This window comes from Cebus imitator, unplaced genomic scaffold (assembly GCF_001604975.1).
Source record: "Cebus imitator isolate Cc_AM_T3 unplaced genomic scaffold, Cebus_imitator-1.0 Scaffold61, whole genome shotgun sequence".
NCBI classification, from domain to species: domain Eukaryota; kingdom Metazoa; phylum Chordata; class Mammalia; order Primates; family Cebidae; genus Cebus; species Cebus imitator.
In genome coordinates this window covers 8,523,303-8,535,097 of record NW_016107376.1, presented here as the reverse complement: position 1 = coordinate 8,535,097, position 11,795 = coordinate 8,523,303, and the positions used below count along the sequence as shown (strand labels likewise).

Genomic DNA, 11,795 nt, shown 5'->3' with positions numbered 1-11,795 from the left:
TACAAAAAATTAGCTGGGCATGGTGGCGCGTGCCTGTAGTCCCAGCTACTCAGGAGGCTGAGACAGGAGAATTGCTTGAACCCAGGAGGCGGAGGCTGCGGTGAGCCAAGATCGCGCCATTGCACTCCAGCCTGGGTAACAAGAGCGAAACTCCGTCTCAAAAAAAAAAATGAGCAAAATCTTTGGTTCGTTTTCAGGTAGGTACTTAGAGAAAGCAGCAGGCCTCTGTTGGCATCTGAATGGTGTTAATGGGAGATACTGTACGCTGGAAATGAGTCACTTCCCCGCAGTTCTCACCCGGGCCAATTGCTCTTGTCATGGAGATGGCTGTTGTCCCTGAGAAGCAAGAGCCTGATGTGTTTGTGTTCATTTATTTATTCCCCAGTCATTAATTCATTAATTCGTTCTTCCATATATATATATGAGAACATGTATATTTTCATATAGTCATTAATTCATCTATATATATGTATGTGTATATTTATCATATCATATATATATATATATGATCTATACACACACACACACACACACACACACACACACACACATATATATATATATATCAAGCACTAGCTAGGCACAAAGCACTCTTCCAAGCACTCAGAATATAACAGTGAACGAAAGTTATCAAAGTCCATATTTTAATGCAGCTTACATTCTTGCCATAGACTACAAACAATAAACGTAATAAATAAGACAATTCTAGAGGATGCTGGAAGCTGGTAAGTGCCTGCTAGAGTATTAATTGGGAATGCAGGTAAGGGTTGCAGGGTGTTATGGACTACACATTTGTGTGCCCCAAAATTCATATATTGAAATCCTAACCCTCAATGTGATGGTATTGGGAGGTGGGGCCTTTAGGAGGTGATCAGGTGATGAAGATGGAGCCCTTATGAATGGGGTTAGCGCCCTCATAAAAATAATCCAGAGAGCTGCCTTGCTGTGTTTCTGAGAAGTTAGCAGTCTGCAACCTGGAGCCAGGTCATGCAGGCTTTGCAGGCCGTTGGAAAGACCTCGGCTTTGACTCTGCATTAAGTGGGAGAGCCATGCAGGATTTGGAAGGCGGGATGAGGGGAATGGGATCTGACCCACATACTGAAGGGGTTACTTCAGTTGCTGGGTTGAGAGTAGACCAGCTGTATCAAGGAGGGAAACAGGAGAGGAATTAGGAAACTGTTTCAGTAAGTGAATCCCCTTCCTGAACTTGATAAAGGGGGATCTACAAGTAGTGAGCAGTTCCAAACTGGGCCGCATGGGGAGAGATTTTGCCGGCTTACTCCACTTCAATTAAATGCAATTAACTGCAGCTGACAAAATGTGGCAGTTACAGCCCCTATATTCTGCCAGGTGTGAAGGACAAAGGGCCTAGCACTTGTCAGACTTGTGTCTATGCAGAGGGCTCCTCTGACCATCCCCTCTAGGAATTGTCCAGTAGCTTCTTTGTTACTGAAGATGAAGATAAAAGCTATGGAAGACCTCATGAGGGCAAAAGCGTCATTTCTTTTCCTAGTTGCTCTTCTTTTATGTGATGACAAATCAAGAAAGAACTAGGAAAAGGAAAGACAAACACAATAGTTAGGGACTTAATATCAGATTACAATATTGGTGGAAACATGGTCATAGAATAACAGTACATACTTATTCCAAGGCCTCTGACTCACTAAATTTGGGGTATTCTGTGTTAACAAGAACAGTGGTCAGTAATATCACCTGTTTATCATGTGCCAAGAACTATACTTGTTTACCTTGTCATATTCGTATTAGATCTTTGCAGCCATTCTGCAAATTAAGTATTATCCCTACTCTGCAGATGAAGGAAACTAGGCTCAGAAAGTTCAGAAGTTTGTCCAACTTCTTATAGCAAGTCCGTGATGAAGCCAGTATGTTGGCTAACCCCAAGCCATCCGATTTAAGAATCAAGCCCTTAAACCCTACAACTACACTCTTCTCCTTTGTTCATGAAAAATAGTTCTGGTATCAGAAGTTGATGTTCTAAATAGGACTGAAGCTTTATGTTTAAATAAATTTAGTTTGCCTTCACCTTTAATTTGTATTCCTCTGTTTACCCAATATTCAAAGAGGATAGTAAGACCTGTTTAGCTACTAATAAGAGTGCTGTACACTCTAAGAAGTACATTTTGAAAAGTGCACTAGGCGCTTTGGGAGTGTTTTATCAAATAATTGCAAAGGTCATAGATAGTTGATTCTTTGTACTAATGGTATTTTGTTAGGATTACGTTTATATAAAAATATTATGAATTATATAGAGGCATGGCCTAAAGAAACCAAAAGCAGCGCTTTCTAACATTTATTCCCTGTATTCATACTACGTGAAATATTCCCCAGATATTTACTTTGCTGTGGCCTGAGGACAGGTTTGCATATATCCCACTAGCCAGTATATATGCTGTTTCCGGTGTCTGATTGAATTATAATCTGTTCGAATCCTATCAGTCTTGTTGTAGATAAACTCTTGTTTAGCCCTAGCTCTTTGTGGAAATACAACTACTTCTGATAATGGCCAAGCAATTCTCCTTTATCAACTGCTCAGGGTCTGATCCGGATATCAAAAAAGAGAGCCCTTTCAATAAAGATTCCCATCTCTCGGAAACAAGGCAAGCTCTGACACACAACATCTCATTCTGCTGCCTATCAGTGATGAGAGGCTCTCCGTTTTGTTGCATGCCTTTCAGACACCAGGAGAGAGTGAGAAGTACTGTTTATTAAATGGACTAATTTCTCAAAAATTAGAATGTGAACTCACACATATTTTGCTGTCTTTTTTGATATCACCATAATACAGGACTAAAATATCTTGTAACAGGAAATAAATCTGTAATCATCTTCTGACACTTAGGATGGTCCAGTAAGATAACAGAGTTTTGCCCTGCCTTAAGAGCCAAGAGTTAAGGACAAAGATCCGAACAGCCTGGGAATCTGGAAACCCAGAGTTGAGCCTCAGTAAAGCCAGCGTTTCTGGCATTTGGGTTCTACCTTAAAAAATGGTAATGTCGGACTAGCTCTTAGTTGGCAAACTGTCAGCCTGGAGGCTAAATGCTGCCACAGTAAATATGTTGAGTGTGGTTCACATAAGGTAGTGGTGGTTTATTTATGCCAACATTAGAAAAATTGAACAGTTTCACAGAAAAGTCTGGATTCCTTGAAAAGTTTTAAAAAATAAATGATCTAGAAATATTGGGCCTGAAATTTCAAATAGCAGCAATATGTTAGAGCAGTGTACCAGCTCTTTAGAGTGCACATATCATTTCAATTTGCACCAGAGGCCCCAGCATCCCCTGTTATCTTCCATACATACTCAATTTCACGTACTCCCGTTACTTACCCAGGCCTGTGTAAGATCATCTCAGAGTGAGATGCTGAGATGAGCTAAGAAACACACCCATTAACTACCCAGGAAAGGTCCTTTTCAGAATCTGCACTGATGTTGGCCACAACTCCTAAACCTACTTCTGCTGTGTTTTGGATTTATATTGCTATAGCATCTTGGCTTGGTAAAAATCATCCCCACTTCAATTTTCATTGTCTTAACATTTAAATGTTAGGTACTGCAGATAATGCCCTCAAAAATTTAACCACCCTTGTGTGACGTTTGCAAGAAAAAGAAATTAACCACTCATGGCTGAATCTTTTGAATAACTATCTTTTGTTAGTGCTGTGTATCAGAAATGAGGCTTTTAAAACTTGTTTTGATTAGTGTTTGTTACTTTTATAAGTAAAAACTCCATTCCTTCAAATACAAACTCTAGGTCCCTTTTCTGGAGAAGTTATTTAGTCTTGTTATTTGTGAGCAGAAATTTTTAAAGGTTGAATTTGGCAGATTGAATTTGAGTTTGGCGTATACCATATATATGCCTAACATGGTGAGAGAAATTATTATAAACAGTCTCCCAGCTTCAGAGCTGCCACATTGCAAGACCTATGGAGACACAAGATAAGTTACACAGATACAAACACAGATCTGAAGTTACACGGAACTTAATACGTTGCAAATGGTTTGAGTTGAACTTTAATAGAGCCATTTTATGAATTAATGGGTGATTCTTTGATAAGAATATGAAATTGATATGTTCTTTTGTCACAAAAATTTTATTTGAACTTTGTTTAAACTTCCTTTCGTCTAAGCAAAAGGAAGACTTTATATGTACCCAAGGTTATTTTGCTAATGGTCCATACAACCCTTCTGATTCCTTTTTACAGATAAATTTTAAGCCAAAGTTTATGATCCTGTTTTATGTTGTGTTTCTCAGAATCCTCAGCAATCAAGATGATTAGGCCTAAATGCTCTAAAGTTAGAATTTCTTTTCTTTTCCTATTTTCAACCTGTCTAGAAACTGGTTCACCATTCCTCACCACACATTCTTCTATTTGGGTGTAACATTCTGACATGCCGAGTTGAAAATTTCTTCAATCTTAAAGTTAGCTTCTATGATTGGGTCTTTGGACAAAATTGACATGTAGTGACTTACTCCTCCCCACCCCCCCAAAAAAAAAATCTGCAGAAGATTTTGCATGCGTACTGTGGAATTTGAGCCCAGACACCAAATACAAGATGCAGCTAATGTCCTTAACATTTCCTTGAATGCTATCATGCTGACTCTGGGTTTTCTGTCTGTTTAGACATAGGCAACTTGAGCATTTGTAGTGGGCCTGTCCTTTGGGCAGACTTCTTGTTACTAAAGATACTAGTTGGCTCAGTATATTCAAACTGTCCTTGTCATTTTCAAGACATAGAGTTGTTCACTATCCAGAGCTTTATTATAAAGTCTAGGATACTTCCCATCCTTGAAACTCATTTTTTTATCTTTGGAAGTCTTAAAATTTACAGTTTAAGCATTCTCTTTCCCAGTCTAAAAATATAATTCAGAAACCAAGAGGTTTTTTTCCACATACTGTACATGCTAGTTTAAAAATGAATGCAAAAGGCCATTGACGTTGCTTTTTCAAATATGAAGTTCCCAAGATTTGCTTTATTTTAGTTAATTGAAATGATACATGTATTCATATGCATACCTACCAATTTTTGTATTTTGTATTTCTCTACAGACATTTTATATTTTGAGACTTAAGCTACCTTTTGCAAATAAAGCAGCCTTCTGTACCAAAGTTACTGAGTTTGGACTTTGTTTACACCATCATAAATCATGCAGATGAGATCTGTGGTTATTTTCAACCACACATGATGAAAACACTCTCTGCCTCATTGATGTTTCCGGGTTAAATCTTTGTAGAATTGTGTTCTTGTAAGTTTCTCTTTCCTATTATTTTCTTAGGGTGCCATTTAAACTGTTTGGTGCAAACTCTTCTCACTTTAGAAAGACCTTTATCTTCCCATTTGCTCCTCTTCCTGCCCCCTGCCTCCAACCCCTCCGTTTACTATAAAAGATAAGGGATCTGTTAGTAGCCATTTATTTTTGTGGGTGACTGACTAGTGACATTTAGGAGGAATTAGTTCCTGTCAAGGAATTCTTGGTATTCTGGGTAAGTATCTGCAGTTTTAAAAACACCACCCTAAGACTTCGTTTCTCATTACAGAAACTTAAAAACCAATAAACTAGCAAATGAGTGAATACTTTAGCGGCCCTAGGAATCATCCAAACCCTTGACTGCCTTTGAGAATAAATCTTTTTAAATTCTTTTAGAGGTTATTAGGGCTAGAAAGGGAAGTTTAGATGCGGATCACATCTGGTGATTCCATGCTGAAGGGCCCATCTCTGGTGAAGAGACAACCTCAGTGCTGACTCAGTGTTCTGAAATGTCTTCTGGGATCAGCCAAGGCGGAAGACTCTTTATTTAAATATTGTCCTGGAGAGGGGAGAAGCACAGGAAGGCATGGCAAATAACCCCCCACCAACCTCTAAGAGAAAACATCCTACTTATCAGAAATGTGACAGCTGACAATGAACCATGCGAATTGTGAAGTGTCAGAACTCTTTGGTTTTTAAAAGCCAATCTTTGTTATTCAGACAAAATAGCTTCCCATGTCTAAATAATCCAAGCAATTCCTTTCTCTGATAAATTGGTTGCTTCGTACTATGCTTTTTGTGGACACCTTCTCCAGGACGAGGCCTAGTCCCTATCCTGTCCCCAACCACCTTGAACTTGACCTTCCTTGTTTCTTCTCCAGTGGTATGCATGTTTATTTCAGTTTCTGACCCAGTTATTTATTCAGGCAATGTTGAGTTAAAATTTCAAATATAAGATTTCTTTTAAATTCCCCCACCCCCATCACCACTGCCTTCCAAATAAAAAGATCCATTGCCCTGGAATGCACCATCATGTCTTCTTGTTGTGTGGTACAAACTTGAAAAAGAGACAAGCCTGTAATCCCAGCACTTTGGGAGGCTGAGGCCGGCGGATCACGAGTTCAAGACATAGAGACCATCCTGGCCAACGTGGTGAAACCCTGTGTCTACTAAAAATACAAAAATTAGCTGGGCGTGGTGGCGTGTGCCTGTAGTCCCAGCTGCTCAGGAGGCTGAGGCAGGAGAATTGCCCGAACCCAGGGGGCGGAGGTTGCGGTGAGCCGAGATTGTGTCACTGCGCTCCAGCCTGGTGCGTGATGACAGAGTGAGATTGTCTCAAAAAGAGACAAGTGTCGCTGGTGCCCTTTTATTAATAGAGGTTTTAGAAAATTATGCCCAGTGCCTTTTGCTAACATCTTTCAGCCCTGTCTCTTCACTCTCCAAGCGAGGTGGGCATAAGGGAGGTATTGATGCTATCTTCCATGTCAGAAACTCTTTCTTTTTGCATTTTTATAAATGCAAAATAGACCAAAGAATAGAAACATCATAAAAACACTTTGAGATTTTTTTGTCTGATAGGAGCTTTATATCCATAAACACAATTAATATGTTCACATCAAAGCTGTGAGATTGATGCTTTTATTTTGTATTTTATCATAGTGGTAGTAGTGGGGAGAGAGACACTGTGAAGCCCAGGCTGGTTAGGGGACATACCCAAGGACACATGGCTAATAATTGAGAGAGCAATATCTCTTCATCCTGCTCATGAGTGTGAGTGTAGACTGTGGATAAGGTACAGACCATAACTGAGCTGTATTTCCAAATACAGAAAAAGGAAGTTAGGTGAAGGAGAATGAACAAAGCATTTGTAAATCACTTCACCCAGTGCCTGGCACATGGTGAATTCTCAGTAAATGTTAGCAAGTATTATTATCCCAATATAAACTCTTTGAGAACTTTCTTTTGGGAAAAATGTTAACGACCCATTATTTCTTGTGAGATGCGAAGTTATTGACTTATCACTGCTGAGCTTGGCATGTTAAGCTCTGTTTCTGTTTATTAATGTGATGAGGTTACTTATGGAGAGTGAGGGTCCCTGCTGTGTGTAGCAGTAATTATCAGCATTGCTGCGTGGCTCTAGGAACTGATTGCTAGCAAGTGCTAGGATTTTTTCTTTCTTTTTTTAAAAATCTCGTTATATAGTTTAACAATCATTTTGTTCCATAGTGAGATGAAAAGAATTTAGCTGCCTTCAGCTGGAGCTGAATGGAAAAGGAAATTATAGAAATCACTGACAGTAGTGCCTGGCTAGAGTAGGATTGTTTTCTACTGAATATTTGAAAGTATTTTGTCCAATCTAATTTTGAAAGACTCAAGTCGCTGGGCTTCCGTTGCTTTCCTTGGGAGCTGTAATTACATGGCCTAATAGAGCTCAGTGGTGGAACATTTTCTCTAGCTGATACTGGAGCAATAGATGTATTCACAGGAGGCCTGGTCAATGCGCTTTTCAAAATGAGACTTAGAGAAGGGACACAAACATGTTTTGCTCACTCAGGAAAATACTCATTTCCTGCTACCAAAAGATGTTTCTTTGGTCCATCCTGCTGGCATTGAACCCCGATTTGCTACATATGGGACTTTCTTTAACTTTGTATTCTGGAGACTCCTAAAAATACACCAAAAAAGGCAGAAGAGTGTAGTGAACACCTATGTCCCCAAAACTAGCCCCTACAGCCTTCAACCAGTGGCCAATTCCACCCCATCCACATGCCCATCTACATGCCCATCTACTTTGCCCCCTCTGGTTATTTTGGAACAAAACTTATGTCATTTTTAAAAATTCTGGTAACATAAACTTAACATAAAATTTCCCTAAATTTTAGCTACTTTAGAATGTATAACTTGTGGCAATTAAGTATAGTCACAATGTTATGCAACCATCATGACTGTCTAGTGCCAGAACATTTTCATCACCCTAAAAGGAGACTGTGTACCCATTAAATAGTCATTCCTTTTACTCCCTACCCTCTGTCCCTGGCATCCACTAGTCTACTTCTGTCTCTATGGATTGCCTATTTTGGATATTTCATATAAACGGAATCATACAATACATGGCCTTTTTTTGGTCTGGCTTCCCTTTTACTTAGCATTGTGTTTTCATGATTCATCCATGTATCATGCATCAGTATTTCATTCGTTTCCATGGCTGAATAATATTTTGTTGTATGGATATTCCACATTTTGTTTATCTCTTCTTCTGTTGATGGACATTTTGGTTATTTCTGTTGTTGTCTACTATGAATAGTGCTACTTTGAACATTCATGTACAAGTTTTTGTTTGAACACCTGTTTTCAATTCTTCTGAGTATACATCTAGAAGTGGAATTGTTGGGTCTTGTATCAATTCTGTGTCTAACTTATTGAGGAACCCATTAACTGTTCACCACAGTGACTGCACCGTTTTACATTCCCATTAGCAGTGTATAGAGGTTCCAATTTCTCCACATCCTCACAAATACTTGCGATTTTCTGCCTTTTTTCCCCCTTGTTATATTAATATCCATCCTAGTGGTTGTAAAGTGGTATCTCATTGTGGTTTTGGTTTGTATTTTCCTAATGACCAATAGCATCAAGTGCTCTTCATGTCATTGTTAGCCATTTGTATATCTTCTTTGGAGGAATGTCTATTCAAGTCCTTTGCCTATTTTTAAATTGGGTTGCTTGTCTTTTCGTTATTGAGTGGTAAGAGTTCTTTATATATTCTGGATAGTAGACCTTTATCAGATATATGATTTGCAAATACTTTCCCATTCTGTGGGGATAAATACTTATCCCACTCTCTTGATATTATCCTTTCATTGACAAATGTTTGTAATTTTGATAAAATTAATTTTTTCTATTTTTTTATTTTGGTGCTTGTAGATTTGTTGTCATATCTCAGGAGCCATTGCTAAATCTAAGGTCAAAGGAAGTTACCCCTGTGGCTTTGCCTTAAAGTTTTATAGGGTTAGCTCTTACATTTAGGTCTTTGATCCATTTGGAGTTAATTTTTTTGTATAGGATATGAGGTAAAGGTTTAACATCACTTTTTGCATGTGGATATCCAGTTGTCTTGGCATTATTTATAGAAGAAACTGTCATATAATTTTATCCACAAGTATTTCAGCATTTTTCTTTAAAAGATAAGAACTTTTTTTTATAAAACCACAGTACCATTATTATACTTTAAAAATATTAACCAGATTTCTTGAGTATCCTCAAATATCTAACTCTGTATTCAGAACTGTAATTATCTCGAAAATTTTAACATCTCTTTTTTAAAAAAAAAACCAATGTCTAAATAAGGTGCACCCAATGCAATTTGTTGGTATATCTTTTTAAGTGTTTTGAAATCTATAGGTTTTCTTTCCATTTCTTTTTTTCCTCCCTTGCCATCTATGTATTGAAAAAACCTCCTTGTCTTGACTAATATCCTGGTCTAGATTTTGTTGAATGTATCCCCAGGAGGTTACATGTTCCTCAGTTCTCTGAATCTCCTGTAAATCAGTGGTTGGAGCTAAGCTTGATCAGATTCAGATTTTTGTTTTTATTTTTGGCAATACTACTTCCTAGGTAATGTGGGTTCTTTTATCGAGGCAAATTATATTTACTTTTTTAAAATGTTAACAGTCGTTGATGATCACTGCCTGAGTCTGCTAGCTTATTAAGAGGCACACAATAGTGGCATTCTAATTCTACCATGTTTTCTTCATTTACTACATGGAATACCTTACTTTTGATGAAGAGAAACTGTCCCTCTTTTATTATTCAACTACCCAGTGGTAAGATCTGTGTTAAAAAGGCAGTATAAACTCTTCAGTCTTTCCTTTTATTTGTCAGCTCTCAAAATAAGTTGGTTCGTTATTTTCTTCTAACAGTGCCAGTCATATTCTTTGGAGGGGGGTGACTTTATTCAGGCATTTAATTAAGAACATTTAAAGTGCTTCTTCACATTACAGCTATTATTCTTATCGATGCTCAAATTATCCCGTCTTTCGCCACTTGGAGTCTCTTCAAAATGAATCCTTTTTGACATGATGTTGTGGTCTTTGGTAGTTTCTGGGCTATTACATATTGTAATTTACCAAGTTTTATCTGGTTGGAATGTAGTCTACTTATGGAACTTCCCAAATTTCCTTATAAACACTTACAGATCTTGCAACTTCCCTGGCTTCTTAGAGAAGGTGGAAAGGTTTCCCTAGCCTTTGTGGAATCATAAGAAAAGTCAGAACAGGCTTTGGAAACTTATTCATGAAACTCATTTCATGAAATTGTATTGGGTTTCTATTAGGTATACAGAGAAAAAGAAAAAAATAATTTCTGCCTGAAGATTTTGCAGCCTGGTGAAGTTATCTTTTAGGACGTGGAAACATAGTGCTGATATCAGGAATGTAGATTTGGACAAAGCCAAAGCCATCAATGTGATTTTATTGAGGATCCATTTAGTTCTGTCTCTATTACCAAGTCAGGAATTGATTGCTAGTTATTATAAATTCTTTTTATATAATCATAAAAAATATGTAAGTACCTAATAAGGTAACCTTTGTTGAAGATATTTTTAAAGGTGAAAGTCTGGAAATGGATGTGTTTTTCTAAGCCTAGAAAAATGCATGTAAAAGCACATAGATGATTCTTTTTTTTTTCATATGGTCTCTACATCCCATTAAGTAAGGGCGATGTTTATTTTCTGCCTATTTTATACATTGCTAAGTACTGTAATGAGTTTATATTTATAGAATGCTTGGAGCTTTTGGATGAAAGGTGCTAAATTAGAGTTTATTGTTTATTGAATTTATTTGATGTGTCCAACCTCCTGGGAACATTCGCTGAAGTTAATTAAAAACAGATAGTCCCCACACTGACAGCTTACAGTGCCACTTACAAACCAATAACATAAACAGTCTGCACTTCTGTAACCCTAGGTTGGGACACATAGAGAACCATAGTTCTTTCTGATAGGGGAATAAACCTAATTTATGTGAAAATTTGACTGATGAGCAAAACCAGAGAGGTTATTAATTTTGTCTGAGCCATCTACCTACTCCCATTTAAAAATAAAATACTTAGAGGCTGGGTACAGTGGCTCACACCTCTAATCCCAGCACTTTGGGAAGCCAAGGTGGGTGGATCACAAGGCCAAGAGAAACACTGTCTACTAAAAATACAAAACTTAGCTGGATGTGGTGGGCCCCTGTTGTCCCAGTTACTCGGGAGGCTTAGGCAAGAGAATCGCTTGTACCCGGGAGGCAGAGGTCGCAGTGAGCCAAGATTGCACCACTGCACTCCAGCCTGGCAACAGAGCAAAACCCTGTCTCAAAAATAAAAACAAACAAACAAACAAAAAATAACTAAGAATATGGAGAGTTTCCTCGACTTCCAACTATAACTTACAGGTTGAAAAAATTAAAAATAGTCTTTCCTCTCTATCATTTTGGGAGTAAATGAAGGTAAAAGCATATGTGTTTTATATGTTGTTTTATATGTGTTTTA

General features: G+C 37.9%; 1 protein-coding gene across 4 annotated transcripts in view; it reads left to right on the top strand.

Annotated features, from left to right (window-relative positions):
* The window catches only part of TNIK (TRAF2 and NCK interacting kinase), a 412,478-nt gene that overhangs the window by 271,495 nt on the left and 129,188 nt on the right, over positions 1–11,795 (top strand). The window lies entirely within an intron of this gene.